Here is a 16201-nt window from a genome sequence, read left to right as displayed (position 1 = left end):
TAGGCATCCCTGTCCCTAGTTCCCTCACAGAAAAACAATTTAGCAACTATGCACAGATGAAAATGCTGTTCTGAGTGTCTGACACCTCAGGGGTAAGGCTATAGTACACTGGTGGAGAACGAAAAAACAAGAAAACTACATAAAAAAGGGTTAGAATAAACATTTCACTTTGTACATGTCACCCCTTCTCTGAGCTGGAACAGCAACACACTGAGAAGAATCTCTTTGGCCTGTGATTTCTCCAGTTGGGGAAAGAGAAACTAAGTCATACATCCAGCTTCCCCAGGGTTTCAGGACATTGTCTGAGAGGCCCACTTCTCTCTCAGCTCACATGGAACACTGAGGGAACTGGCATTGGTATACCACCTGGGGACAGCTAGGAACAAGGAAAAGGGTTATGGTCTCACAGTAACATACTGCAGATCTTGACAGAAGCCTTGTGCTCCTAACAGCAACATTGCCTTGTCCAACCAGGGCCTTTGCTACCAACATTGCTAGAACAAGTGGTCCCCCACCAATCCCACCCCGCCAGAGAACACAGGTGCAGCCCTGTCCAACTATAAGGCCCAATTCACACTTCCCCCTATGACAGATCCCAGCGAGTGTCCTCACCCAACCTCAGAGTATTGGTAGTTTGCCTCTCCTGTCTATGGATGCCAAGAACTAGCCTTCCCATAATCCCAGGCTGAGCTGACTGGTGAATGACTTTTTCTTCTGAAGCCAAGCTTTAATGAGTTTCTTTAATGAGTTTGTATAAAGGAAACCAATAAAACCACAATAACTAACCCTAAAGAAATAGAGATCTACCAACAACCTGATAAAGAACTTAAAATAATTGTTTTAAAGAAGCTCAGAGAACTAAAAGAGAACACATATAAACAACTGAATGAAATCAGAAAAATAATACATGGACAAAATGTGAAGTTCAATAAATAAATAGAAACAAGAAAAAATCAAACAGAAATTCTAGAGCTAAAGAATACAATCATTGCACTAAAATTTTCAATAGAGAGCTTCAGCAGTGTACTTGATCAAGCAGGAGAAAGAATTAGTGAACTTGAAGACAAGTCATTTAAAATTATTCAGTCAGAGGGACAAAAAGAGAAAAGAATTTTAAAAAGAAGAAAGGCTACAGGAGTATGGAACACCATCACATGGAACAATATTTGCATTATGGGAATTCCAGAAGGAGAAGAGAAAGAGAAAGAGACAAAAATTCTATTTTTTAAAAAAATGGCTGACAAATTCCCAAATTTGTGGAGAGAAATGGAATTCATGAAGCTTAAGAGTCACCAAATAGCTTTAACCCAAAGAGGTGTACACCAAGGCACATTATAATTAAATTGGCAAAGGCAAAGAGATATCCACGAAATCAGCAAAAGATAAGTGACTTATCACACACAAAGGAATTCACATACAACTATAAGTGGATTTATCTGCAAGAACCTTGTAGACCAGGAGAGAAAGAGATAATATATTCACATTACCGAAAGGAAAGAAAACCTTGCCAATCAAGAATATTAAACTGGCAGGACTGTCCTTTAAAAATAGAGGTGATATTAAGACTTTCCCAGTTAAATAAAAAATTGAGGGAGTTTGTCACAACTAGACCTACCTTACAAGAAAAGTTTAAGGGTGCTTTTCAAGTTGAAATGAATAAACACTAAACAGAAACACAAAAGTGCATGAAAGTACAAATCTCACTTGTAAAAGTAAATATATAGACAGACACAGAATAGTGTTAATAGTTTTAATAATGTATAAATTAGTTTAATTCTGCTATAAAAATGAAAAGACAAAACTATGAAGAATAACTATAACCACAAGAACTTTTTAACAGATTCACAATTTAAAAACAGAAATAAAATACGACATCAATAAATAAAGTTGAGCGTATGGGGGAAAATAAAAGTGTAGAGCTTTTTGTGCATTTGAAGTTAAGTTGTTATCAGTTTAAATCAGACCATTATAACTATAGATAGTTCAATGCAAGCCTCATGGAAACCACAAAAGAAATAACCTATGGTAGATCCACAAAAGTTGAAGAGAAAATAAACAGTATAACTGCAAAAAGAATTATCAAACCACAAGAGAACAGGGGAACAAGGGAACTACAAATCAGACAGAAAACAATTAACAAATTGACAATAGTAAGTCCTTACCTGTGAATGATTACTTTCAATGTAAATGAATTAAACTCATGATTCAAAAGAGATAGAGTGACTGAATGTCCTCTAAAATAACAAGGCCCAACCATATGCTGTTTACAAGAGACTCAGATTTATGTACATATATAGGCTGAAAGTGAGGAGAAGGAAAAAGGTATTTCATGCAAATGACAACAAAAGAGAGCAGGAATGGCAATATTTACATTAGATGAAATTGACTTTAAGACAAAAAAAACTGTAATAAGAGACAAATAAATCATCATACAATGATAAAAGGGCCAATTCAACAAGAAGATGTAGCAGTTATGATTATATATGCATCCAACACCCAACATCAAAGCACCTAGCTGACTTAAGAGATTTGACAGAAGTGAAGGGTGAAATAGCAAGAACAGAATAATAGTAGGTGACTTTAATAACCCTCTTTCAATAATAGATAGATAATCCAGACAAAAAGTCAATAAGAAAACATCAGACTTAACACTATAGACCACTATAAACCTAATAAATATATACAGGACATTCTATCCAATAGCTTCAGAATACATATTCTTTTAAGTACACAAATATTCTCCAGGATAGATTATATGTTAGGCCACAATGCATGTTTTAACAAAATCAATATTCTTGAGATTATCATGTGTCTTTTCCAACCACAATGGTATGAAACTAGAAATCAATAACAGAAGGAATGTTGGAAAATTCACAAATATGTGGAAATTAAACAACACACTCCTGAACAACTAATGGGTCACAAAAAGAAATAAAAAGTCATAAAAGAAATAAAAAAATAAAATTAAAAATATCTTGAGACAAATGAAAATGGAAACACAACATACTTATGAGGTGAAGCAAAAGCAGTTCTAAGAGGGAATTTTATAGGAATAAATGCCTACATTAAGAAAAAAAGAAATATCTCAAATAACCTAACTTTACAATTCAAAAAACTAGAAAAAGAGAAAACTAAGCTCCAAGTTAGCTGAAGGGAGGAAATAATAAAGATCAGAGCAGAAATAAATGAAATAGAGACTAGACAAAACAATATAAATATTTTTAAGTTTTTTTTGTAAAAGATAGACACCATTGACAAATCTTTAGCTAGACTACCTGAGGAAAAAAGAAACACAAATAAATAAAATTATAAATGAAAGAGGAGACATTGCCACTTGGACTAACTTTATGTTTGAGGGAACAGAAGCATCTAAAATCTCATGAGGGTTGACTACTGCATAACATACTATTATAGTCTCTTGTGGGCCAGTGAACGATATTAAGTCAGCTTTGGGAATAGGAATATTAGGTGAATCAGACCAAGGTCCAATATCTACATCAGTGACTGTGAGACAGTCATATTCAACCTGTTTTGTCAGGATAAGGCAACATAGTAGCTGGGTTGAAGAGGCTACACTTGCCCAGAATAGTATTAGGATTAGAAAATAAGATTTGTTAATAGCTAGACTGGCAACACAGTGAGAAATGAATCTTAAAATCTTGTAAAATAGTAACATCATGAGGTATCTATAAGTAAATTGTGTTCCAAGATTAAAGCCTGAGTCTTTCAATCAAGAGAGTTTTTGCTATTGTGCCTTGTAAATACCTTTGCATTCCCAGAGCAACAAAATCCAATAACACAGAAAAGTAAGCAATATGCTTATAATTAGGGCCTAATTTTTGAAAAAGCTATTAGAAACACCCTAAATCTTATGACAGAACATGTAGAAGGTTTTATCAAAGTTAAAAACTAATACACATGGAGAAACAACAGCTATTCTAAGAATGTGAAAGGCTTCTTGATTTTATCTGTACTACAATTTTGGTATTTCATGTAACATACCAGGAGAGGTTTAGCCATTTCATGAAAGGCAAGGATCCACAACCAACTCTCAGAATCAGTGGAGGGGTGTGTGTGTGTGTGTGTGTGTGTGTGCGTGTGCGTGTGTGTGTGTGTGTGTGTGTGTGTGTGTGTGACATTGTTTCATTTGTATATGAGGCTGAGTTCAGGATGCAACCATCTTCTGTCTGTTGGCCAATAATGCATATCTCAAATATTTGACTTCAGTTTGATAATATTGCAACATATTCAGGAAGACATTATGTCTTGGGAGACTAAGAAATTTAGTAAAGCTAAAGTATCTTCTTTACTAGCATGTAAGATATTAGCAGCTATCAATAAATCAACCAGCATTGAATTAGTTTGGAGCCTCAAGGCAGAGACAATTTGTTAAGTTTTCTTGTAAATACCTAGAGAATACAGTAAATAAATCTCTGAATTTCTGGGGAATCAATTGCCACAAATATTAAAAGCCTACATATGTAAAGTCAAGTAAGAACATTGACTCCTTAGCTAAAGGTAAAGGAAAGAAAGCGGAACATAAGTCTATTACATAAAAATAATTAGCTTACTCAGACACAGAAGTTAATGTAGTAGCAAGAATGTGTACCACAGGTATCAGAGCAATTATGACTTATTTATTGCTCTCAGATCATGGACAAATCTATAAACACATTGACCTCCTTGTCAAATTTTTCTTTGTTTCTTAAGGTAATATGGGAGAATTATAAGGTAAATATACTTTCTTTATTATGCCTATTTTCACATTTCTCTAATTACTGGTTCTATACATTGTATTTGAGCTACAGATAGAGAATATGTTTTATACATGACCATGTTTTTTCTTTATTGTAAACTATAACAATGAAATTCATCCCTTTTGTTAAATTTCTCTATTTTTTTCTGCCCATAAATATAGATTTCCTATAATTTGGGTGTACTTTTTCAGCACTAAGTGAGACTGCTGTTCTCCCATAGTCCCCTTTTGTTTTTAAAAGCACATATTTACCAACCTAGATGCCTTGCATCCCAGGTGCTCCAACAACACTCTATCCAGAATATAGAATATCATATCCCTTTGTTACATAGTAAGTCCCTTTTTGGCATTATCAAGCATATCAGGAGACAAGGCATATTCTTCTATGGAAATACCTGTTTGCGTGGAAACTTCAGAGGAGAAAGAACAGGTAGGTCATCCAGAAACACCCATATCTTGGATATTTTTCTGAGTTAGAGTAAAACAAGAAAGGTAGTAGAAATTTTCAGAATTCATGGCTTCAGTATCCACAAGAAAAGACTGGAAAAGTTTAAGATGGGGAAAAGAAACAGACATGTAAGTTCATTCCATTCCCATTTCTAAGGTTCTCTCATTATGTCAATTTTGTCCATAAGTTTGCACCATTTGCCAATTATTTTCTTTCTGATTTCCTGGGGTGGGAAAGAACCTCTTGAGGAGGTGGTAAAGCTTCAGAGTTAGGTTGTATCCCTTGCATCTTCCTCAGTCTCTTCCAGCATTATTTTTGCCAATGTCTTGACTTTTCAATAGTGAATTTATTGACTTTCCATCAGGGTGTGCTTTCTTATTTGTTGGGGTCCCCAGATAATATTGTGTTCCCTTGTAAATAATTATAACTAGGCAGCTAAGCTGCAGTCTTAAGTTTCTTTATGGCTTATCTTTCTACATATTTTCTTAAAGCTAGATTGTAGCCACCAATATCTGAGAAATTATCTGTTCTTATCATCAACCTACTTTTTCTCCTACTTGTATTTATATTCCTGGCAACAAAAGTGCCATAAGTCTATTCTGATCTTCACGTGGATTTATATATGTAAACTTAGAAAATGCCTCAGTGAACTGTGTTGAAAAACAATGAAGGACTCAGCTTCTGAGTACAGCATTTAGCTTCTCTCTGTTTACTTTCTGCAGAAAGTTTTCAAGGAATCTTGTCAGTAGTCTCTCATGTTAGGTTTCCAAGGTACAAAGAATAGAATAGCCTGAGTTGTTGGAGGAAGTGTACAGTTGGATTCCTGAGGACTTGGAACTCCCTAATATGGGGATTACCATTTTACCTTCATTGTGCCTGTTCCATTAGTCAACTGGAGGCAACAGTTTGTGTAGCAGCCAGTATGCATTCCCATGTATAGGGCCGTAGACTGAAAACACAGTGCAGAGCACCTCAGGAAAATTTTGTGGCTCTCTCCAGAGCACTAGGGAAAAGGGCATATTGATTCTTACCATTTCTAGTCCTTCCAGCAGCCCTTAATACATTCTACCAGGTATTTGAGTTGCTGGAGAAACAAAAGTATAGGGCTGATATTCTTCATATTGAAATGAAAAATAAATTGTTTTCTATGACAATGTAGTTTCAGTTCCCATTGTGCCATTTAGTAGCATGACTGTTTTGATTCCCTTTCTTCCAGGTCATTAGGCAACCACTGCCCAACCTGATGCTTTCATTCTATGACACAGTCTTTTACACAACTTTTCAATGACTACTTGTTTTTTACTCTTAATCATATCTGCTTCCATAGTTCTGTTTCGCATAGCCTAGAACACTCCTACATCCTTTCCCAAGAATGGCGCCTATGCTGGGGGTTAGCATAATGACACAAGCCATGGCACTCCCCTTATACATTTATTTGATCCTGAAAAGTCTAACTAGGGTTGGCTTTCTTAAAAACCTTGTGCCAAAGTAGATTGGGGTTTGGGTAGATTTAGTGAAGTTAGTCTGTGTAGCTTTCATGTGTCCCTGGTGTAGCAGGACAAAAAGTCATCTTTCTCAGTAGTCTTTGTCTAAGAGGACAGTAGTCAAAAATGAAAACTGTATTTCATGGGTACTATTCCTAAAAAGTAAATAGGATACCAGGAAGCTCCTAATTTTATTGATTTTTACATCCACAGGAAAACAAATATCTGGATCACAAGGATTCACACTTCCCAGAATCCTTGAATAGTCATAGTCCAAAAACGATCCACAAGTGTTACACATTAAAACTCTGAAATAAAATAACAGGTTTGAATTTGTCTACTTGGACATTTAGAACCAAGCAAATATTGCACCATAGAGATGGTATTGATGTATCACAAACCTTTTGCAACTTCCAGTGAAGCACACTCAGGTGAAAAGCAAAATTCTTCTGATGAAGATCCCATTATATATATATCACTCATGGAGAAAAAGAACCCATAATGATATTTATATTATCAGAAAGAATAAAGCTAAATGCCCTAGAAGTAAGTCTTTACTAGTTTAGAAGTCTGTTTCACACTTAGCAGTTATCAAAGGCAGCCTAATCCATTTAATGTACACACAATGTAAAAAAAAAGAGTTGAGGTATAATTTCAAAAAAATATGAGAATAAACCACCAAAATCTGATTAATATAAAAGAAACCATTGTTTACATGGAAAGAGGTAGAAGAGGTGGATGAAACAAATTTCCCATATGGGCTTTATTACCTGAAGCCCATGAATAGAGTTTCTACTACAGTGAAGCTAAGAACCCTCACTCCCACTTTGTAATCCAGGATTGTCACCTCTGCTGGGCCCCAGAGTAATTTTATTAAGCATGATTTTTATGCAATCACATCTCCTCAAGACATGATGTCCTCATTCACTCAAACCATGGCACCACCCGCACCTACAATTTCTTTGTCCTGTAATTTTTTACTAATGGCATCCTTAAGTTCTGGGTCCCAAGTGGACTGGAGATCTGAGAGATTCAGTGCAGGACAACTGGGTAGTTAATCGTGCCCCAGGGGAAGTGAGCTCAAGTGTCTTCTTCCCCATTTGTTTTTGTCTATGAGGAAGGATCAGGGCAGTAGTCAAAGAAGAAAACTATGTATCTCATGTTTGCATTGCTCATGTGTTCCCCTGTGATTTATACAGGAAAGATATTACTAAAAAAAAAAAAAAAAAAAAAAAGACAGGACCACATTCCTTTGTATATAGATCAGTGATTCACCTAACATATTCAAATTGAAGCAAATAGGATACCTTGGCCTCAAGAACACGTCAGGAGCCTTTATGCAGAAATAAAATCTTACTATTAACCAGCTCTTGGCTGTATCTTCTAGGAAGCCAGAGCAGAAAAAAATGGCATCACTCATAGCATGGATTTTCCATTTAAAATAAATCTAATGAAGCCACATGATATTCAGAAGCTAGATATCGGTATCAGGCTGCTTATAATTTTATTCAATCTCACTTATTATACCTGAATCTCAAACCTCAGGCTGCAGTTGCCATGGCCCTTCAATTGTGAGTAGTTCATTTATGATCCACAAATATCACAACACCTTAGCAAACTCAAAATAATCTAACAAGTAAATTTGTCTATGTATGAATTTAGATCTAACCAAACAATGCACCGTAGAAATAATACTAGTGAATGATAAGATTTTTCAAATTTAATCAAAGCAAAGCTCAGGTACAAACTAAAGTTTTTTCTTATGAGAATCATATCATCAATATGAGTCACTCATGGAGAAGAATTAGCCATAATAATATCCATGTTTCCTTAAAGAACTAACATTAGATGCTAGTCTCTATTAGTCCATAGATCTATTTGGAATTATAGCTCTCTGTAATCACTGAAAAGGGTGAGGGTCCAGATTACTTTTCATTTTTGGTAATTCTCATTCTACTTGTACTTCATACCTATTGTTACTGCAGACTATTTTTTCAACCCAGCTCTGAAAACTGTGGATGAGTTATTCCTGTGCTAAAGAATTTTTTTAGCTTAGCTCTGTAGCTTGTTATTCCACACTGTGTAGGTATTTATTATCTAGCCCTGTGCAGTCCAGATTTTAGTAAAGCAGCATTGTGCTTCTTGGCTCAGCTCCAACAAATGTGGTCATTCTATATGTGAGAGAGCCACTGCTGAGGCTCTTCCTCCTCTACTGTGTTAGCCTCTCCATTTTTATTTCCCCAGATCTATCTGTTGTTTCACGGTGTGCATATTCCGAGGTTTACTTATCCTTTCAACTCTGGATGGACACTTGGTTTTCAATATTGTTGCTGTTAGAAATGGTGCTACTATAAGCTTTCACGTGTATGTTTTTTAGGGCATAGATATATGAATTCTTCTTGTACCTGGGATTATGTTTGTGGACACAGTCTAAGAGTATTCGAAATAGACATATAGGTAGATTTTTAAATTTTTATATATCTTGGTGATTGTTTATTGTTTGAATGTTCTTTTCTCTCATGGCTAATGACCTTGAGTACCTTTTCACATGCTTATTAGCCATTTGAATATCCTCCTTTGTGATGGACCTGTTTAAATGTCTTCTTTCTCACTTTTTGACATGTACAAGTTTACTATGTCTTATGTATAATTGTCTTTCATTGAATATACACTTTGATAAACAGAAGTTTTAATTTTGATAAACAGAAGTTTTCATTTTGATGCAAACCAACTCATCAATTTTTCCTTTATGGTTAGTGCTGTTGTTATTCAATTTTAATTTTTTGCATTCACCATAATCATGATACTACTCTCCTATGTTATGTTCAAGAATCTTTATTGTTTTGCTTTTCATATGTGTCTACATTACACCTAGAAATTATTTCTCAGCATGGTTGGAAAACGGACTCAAAACAAAAGTTATTTGTTTTGTAGAGTGTCTCTCAAGTGGGATTTGTCTAATTATCATCTCATAATTATGCTGGGGTTATGGGTTTTGGGGAGGAAGACCATAAAGTACCATTCTCATCCTGTCATATCAAGGGTACATTCTATCAATACGACATGACTATTTATATTAGCCTTGATTATCTGGCTGAGGTAGTGTTTGTCAGGTTTCACCACTGTAAAGTTATTTTTCCTCATATGCAACAGCGACACTTTTATTATAGATCAAGTAACCATATAACATTTGATCTGTTTGTGAAGTCTCTATTTTTTCCCATTAGGCTAGTTTTCTATCTTTTGTCAGTACACGCATTCTTAACTACTGTAACCTTATGAAATGCTTTGAAATTTTGTCATGTAAGTTATGAAGTTTTTTTTTTCAAGTTGTTGACATTTAGACAAAAACTAGCATGTTCCTTTTTTTTTAAAAAAAACATCTTTATTGGAGTATAATTGCTTTACAATGGTGTGTTAGTTTCTGCTTTATAACAAAGTGAATCAGCTATACATATACATATATCCCCATATCTCCTCCCTCTTGCGTTTCCCTCCCATCCTCCCTACACCACCCTTCTAGGTGGTCACAAAGCACCGAGCTGATCTCCCTGTGCTATGCAGCTGCTTCCCACTAGCTATCTATTTTACATTTGGTAGTGTATATATGTCCCTGCCACTCTTTCACTTCGTCCCAGTTTACCCTTCCCCCTCCCCATGTCCTTAAGTCTGTTCTGTATATCTGTGTCTTTATTCCTGTCCTGCCCATAGGTTCTTCAGAACCAGTTTTTTTTTAGATTCCATATATATGTGTTAGCATACGGTATTTGTTTTTCTCTTTCTGACTTACTTCACTCTGTATGACAGACTCTAGGTCCATCCACCTCACTAAAATAACTCAATTTTGTTTCTTTTTATGGCTCAACCTTGACTCTTCTTGGCTCTTTGCATTATATGTAATTCTTGAAATCAGACTGACAATTTACAAAACACCTAATGGGATTTGGATTTGGAATGCTATTCCATTGAATATTTAAAACGAATTTGGGGGAGAATTAACATCTATATAAATCAAATCTGCCAATCTGAATATATCTCTTCATTTACATGGTATTACTTACTTCCTTTCAATAATGTTTTGTAATGATATATGTTGATCTTTTCTTATGTAATTGATATTTTTGATGTTCCTGAAAATGTTATATTTAAAAATCTTTATTTTTTTATGTTTGTTGTTTTACATAAGCACATTTCATTACACTTATTTGCTTATTAATACAGCAACTTTGCTAAATTAACTTTCTAATTTTTTTACTTCAAGTCATTTGGGGATATAGATAGATAGATAGAGGTATATATTAACACACGCATACATATAGACACCATTTTGTTGTCTGTAAATAATGATGTTTACATATACCTTTCCATTTCTAATCCTTATACACCTTTTATTCTTTTTCCATGACTTACTGCACTAAAACATCCAGTATAGTGTTGAATAGAAATCGTGATAGAAAATTTGTTTTATTTTCAATTTCAGGAGAAAAGCTTTCAATAGCTCCATTATCAATGATTTTGCAATTGACTTATTTTGTAAATACTCTTTATCTCATTAAAGAATTTTGGTAAGTTCCCAGTTCCCATGAGATTTATGAGGAATAGGTTTTGTATTTTATCAAATGCTTTTTATTTTTGAGATGATCATATGATATTTCCCCTCTGTTGTGTTACTACAATGAATTACATTGAATGATTTTTAATTACTTAAAATTATACTTAATTTAGAATAGCTTTAGGCTTGTTTTAAAAAGTTGTGAAAATAGCACAGTTACCAAATATCCCATACCGCATTTCGCATATTATTACCAACTTATATTAGTATGGTATATTTGTCACACAACTAATCGATATTGGTACACTGTTATTGAGTCTACACTTTTTTCAGATTTCCATTGTTTTTACCTAATGACCTACTACTGTTCCATGATCCCATACAGGATGCTACATTTTAATGTCATGTCTACTTAGGATCCTCTTGACCATGACACATTCTCAGATTTTCCTTGTTTTGATGGTCTTCCCATTTTTGAGAACTAGTCAAGTGTTTTGTACAGTGTCTCTCAAGTGGGATTTGTCTAATTATTATCTCATGATTATGCTGGGTTATGGGTTTTGGGGAGGAAGATCATAGAGATAAAGTACCATTCTCATCCTGTCATATCAAGGGTACATTCTATCAACATGACATGACTATTTATATCAGCCTTGATTACCTGGCTGAGGTAGTGTTTGTCAGGTTTCTCCACTGTAAAGTTATTTTTCCTCCCACCTGACATTTTAATACTGTATTCTTCGCAAGGAAGTCACTATGCAGAGACCACACTTGAGGAGTGAGGAATTGTGTTGCACGTCCTTGAAGTCAAAGTATCTACGAAATTTATTTTTAATTATTCTGCATAAGAAATTTGTCTATTCTCCCAATGTATTTATTCACTTTTTTATATTAGTGTGGATTCATGGATAATTATATTTTGGTTTCTAATTCAATACCATGGTATGTATTTGTTCAAATTGCTCCAGCTTTGATCATTGGAATCTTTTTTGGTTGGCTCCTGTCACTTTGACACTTTGACATGCTCTCATCAATGTGTGTGTGTGTGTGTGTGTGTGTGTGTGTGTGTGTGTGTGTGTGTATGAGAGAGAGAGAGAGCGAGAGAGAGATTAGCACTTCCTTACTTTCTGGCCATCTAAGATGCTCCAGGTTCATCTTTTATATTTCCTGCCCCTTCATAGAATCAGCCATTTTTGAAAGGACCCCTGGCTTGTTTTATTGGAGAGTGGTATTAGAAACCAAGATATGGGTTCTAGGTGTGATATTTGTTACCAGATTATCATTGCTTCTAGGCTTTCTCAACCGATAGATTAAGGAAAAATGTACATGCACAGTAACTGTGTGTATATGTATATTTATAAGTATTCATATGTGTAACTACATATGTATATACATATATAATTGCATTGGCCAAAAAGTTCGTTCCGGTTTTTTGTGTTATGGAAAAACCTGAACGAACTTTTTGGCTAACCCAATATATAGAACATAAGTTCACAGTGATGTTTCCGACTCGAATCCATTATTACATGGATCATTCTAACCTCTTTTTGTTTGTCTGTAACCTTCTACTCCAACAGCAAGAAACCTTACACCATCTGCCAACCATTTACTTAATTGTTTAAATCTAGTATACATATGTAGTGGTTTCATACACCGATGAGAAACGACTTTAGTTAAGTACAGGGCTATGTACAGTTGTTTTGCCTTTAATCTTACAGATTGCACTAACTCCCCTAGTTACTTAAATTAGCACCTTTTCCTTCCAACCCCATCAGTGAGGTTGTTTCATGCATTTGTAATACAGTAAATCCTTTTTTCACATTTTATATTCCATCCTGGGATCCCCCACCTACTAAATGGTTTTTAAAAATTCATGTATCTTAAGGTTTACTCTTTGGGCTGTGAAGTTCTATGGGTTTTGACAAATGCATAATGTCATGTATATGCCATTACAGTATCACACAGTATCAACCCCTGGGCTGAGGACAGCAGGAGGTGAGCGGCAGGCTAGTGATCAAAGCTTCATCTGTCTCTCCCCATAGCTCACATTACCGCCTGAACCAGCCCCCCCATGGCTCGCATTAGTGCCTGAACCATCCCCCAGATAACTTGCATTACCGCCTAAACCATCGCTCACATTGCCACCAGAACCAATCCCCGCCCCACCCTGTCGGTGGAAAAATTGTCTTCCATGAAACCGGTCCCCCTGGTGCCAAAAAGGTTGGGGACTGCTGTACAGGATAGATTCACTGTGCTTTATCTATTCAGCCCTTGCCTTCCCCCTGACAACCACATGTGTTTACTGTATCTTTAGTTTTGCCTTTTCCAGAATGTCATATAAATGGGAGCACACCATATGTACCCTTTTCAACTGGCTTCTTTCACTTAGCAAAATGCATTTAAGATTCATCTGTCTTTTTTTTTTTTTTGGTAAACGTGGATGTACCACAGGGTTTTTTGTTGTTGTTGTTTTTTAATGTCTTTATTGGAGTATAATTGCTTTACAATGTTGTGTTAGTTTCTGCTGTATAACAAAGTGAATCAGTAATATGTATACATATATCCCCATATCCTCTCCCTCTTGTGTCTCCCTCCCACCCTCCCTATCCCACTCCTCTAGGTGGTCACAAAGTACCGAGCTGATCTCCCTGTACCACAGGGTTTTTAAGCATTAACCTATTGGAGGATATCTTACTTACTGCCAGTTTTTGGCAATTATGAATAAAGCTGTTATAAATGTTCATGTGTTAGTTTTTGTGTGTACCTAAGTTTTCAACTCATTTGGTTAAATACCTAGGAGCACAGTGGCTAAATGTAGAACATTTAGCTTTGTAAGAAACTACCACACTGTCTTCCAACATTGTTGTACCGTTTTTCATGCTAGCCACCAATGAATAATAGTTTCTGTTGCTTGCATTTTCACAAATAATTGGCATTGCCAGTTCTTTGGATTTTAGCCGTTCTCCTAGGTGTGTACTTGTATCTTTTTGTTTAATTTGCATCTCCCTAATGACAGATAATGTAGGGCATCTTCACCTATGCTCATTTGTCATCTGTATGTTTCTGTGGTGAGGTCTCTATTCCGATCTTTTGCCCATTTTAAATGGGTTGTTTATTTTCTTTTTGCTGAATTTTAGGAGTTCTTTGTATATTTGGATTGAAGGCCTTTAGCAGATACGTATTTTGAAAATGTTTTCTCCCAATCTGTCCTGTCTTTTCATTAACTTAATAGTGTCTTTTACCAGAGCAGAGTTTTTAATTTTAATAAAGCTCAACTTATTTATTTCTTCATGGTTTTGTGCTTTGGGTAGTGTATCTAAAAACTCACCACAAAACCCAAGGTCATGTCGATTTTCTCCTATGTTTACTTTTAGAAGTTTTATATTTTTACATTTCACATTTAGTTCTATGGTTTCTTTTGAGTTAGTTTTTATGTAACATGTAAGGTCTGTGTCTAGGTCCCCTTTTTGCACATGAGCATCCCCTGTTCTAGCATCATTTATCGAAAAGACTATTTTTTATGCATTAAATTGCCTTTGAACACCTGTCAAAGATCAGGTAACTATAAGTGTGTGTATCTACCTTTGGATTCTCTATTCTGTACTATTGACCTATGTCTATTTATTTGCCAATAATATGCTGTCTTGATTATGGTAGGCTTATAGTAAGAGTCTTAAAATAAGGTAGTGTGAGTCCCCCAAATTTGTTCTTCTTCAGTATTAGGTTGGTTAACTCTAGTTCTTTTGTCTTTGCATATAAACTTTAAAATCAATTCACTGATATCTACAAAATAACTTGCTGGGGTTTTGAAAAGGATTGAACTGTATCTCTATGTAAAGTTGGGTAACAATATTGAGTCTTCCAATCCATGAATACAGAATATCTGTCCGTTATTTACATCTTCTTTGTTATTTTTTAGCAGAATTTTGTATTTTCTGCCTTTAGATCATATACACACACATGTTGTGTGTGCGTGTGTATGATGTATACCAAAGTTTTTTCTTTTTTATTGCAACTGTAAATGGGATTTAAAAGAAACATTATTTATTTCAAACTCCAATTGTTCTTAACTGGTATATAGAAAGCAACTGACTTTTTAAATACTAACCTTATATCTTTTATCTCTGTTATACTCATTTATCTCAATTCCAGGAGGTGTTTGTTTTGTTTACCTTAGTAGATTCTTTGGGATTCTCTATAGATAATCATGTCATCTCTGAATAAAGACAGTTTTATTTCTCTCATTTTCAATCTGTATGCCTCTTAATAGTTTTCTTGTCTTATTGCACTAACTAAGACTTCCAGTATGATGTTGCATAGGAGTGGTGCAAGAGGACATCCTTGCCTTTTTACTGAAATTAGCATAAAGTCTCTTGTCAGGAAGTATGATATTAGCTATAAGGCTTTTTGTAGATGTTCTTTATCAAACTGAGAAAATTTCCCTGAGTTACTAGTTTACTGAGAGTTTTTATCTTAAATGAATATTGGATTTTGTCAAAAGCTTTTATAGCACATGACCATATGATTTTTTTTATACCCTTTTAATGGAATGGATTATGTTGATTGATTTTTGAATGGTGAAAAAGCCTTGCATACCTGGAATAAATTTCACCTGGTTGTGGTGTACAATTTTTCTTATACATTGTTGGATTTAATTTGTTAATATTTTTTAGGAGGCTCATGACAGATACTGGCCTGTAGTTTTTCTTTCTTGTAATGTCTTTATCTGGTTATGGTGTTAGGGTAATAATGGTTTAATGCAGTGAATTACCAAGTGTCTCCTCTCTTTCTATTTTATGGAAGCAATGGTGGAGGACTGGTATTATTTCTTCATTAAATGTTTGGCAAAATAAACCAGCAAAACTATCTGGGCTTGGTGTTTTCTTTTTTGAAGGTTATTAACTATTAATTAATTTCTTTAATAGATTTAGGGCTATTCAGAATATGTATTTTTCCTTGTA

At 34.9% G+C, this 16201-nt stretch overlaps 1 long non-coding RNA gene across 1 annotated transcript in view; it reads left to right on the top strand.

Annotated features, from left to right (window-relative positions):
* LOC309625556 overlaps positions 1 to 16201 on the top strand; it is a 303557-nt gene that overhangs the window by 266287 nt on the left and 21069 nt on the right. The gene's annotated exons all lie outside the window — the stretch shown is intronic.

This window comes from Balaenoptera borealis (genome assembly GCF_965194805.1).
Source record: "Balaenoptera borealis genome assembly, chromosome: 3".
Taxonomy (NCBI): domain Eukaryota; kingdom Metazoa; phylum Chordata; class Mammalia; order Artiodactyla; family Balaenopteridae; genus Balaenoptera; species Balaenoptera borealis.
The sequence above is the reverse complement of the archived record's forward strand: the minus strand, read 5'-3'. Positions and strand labels throughout refer to the sequence as shown.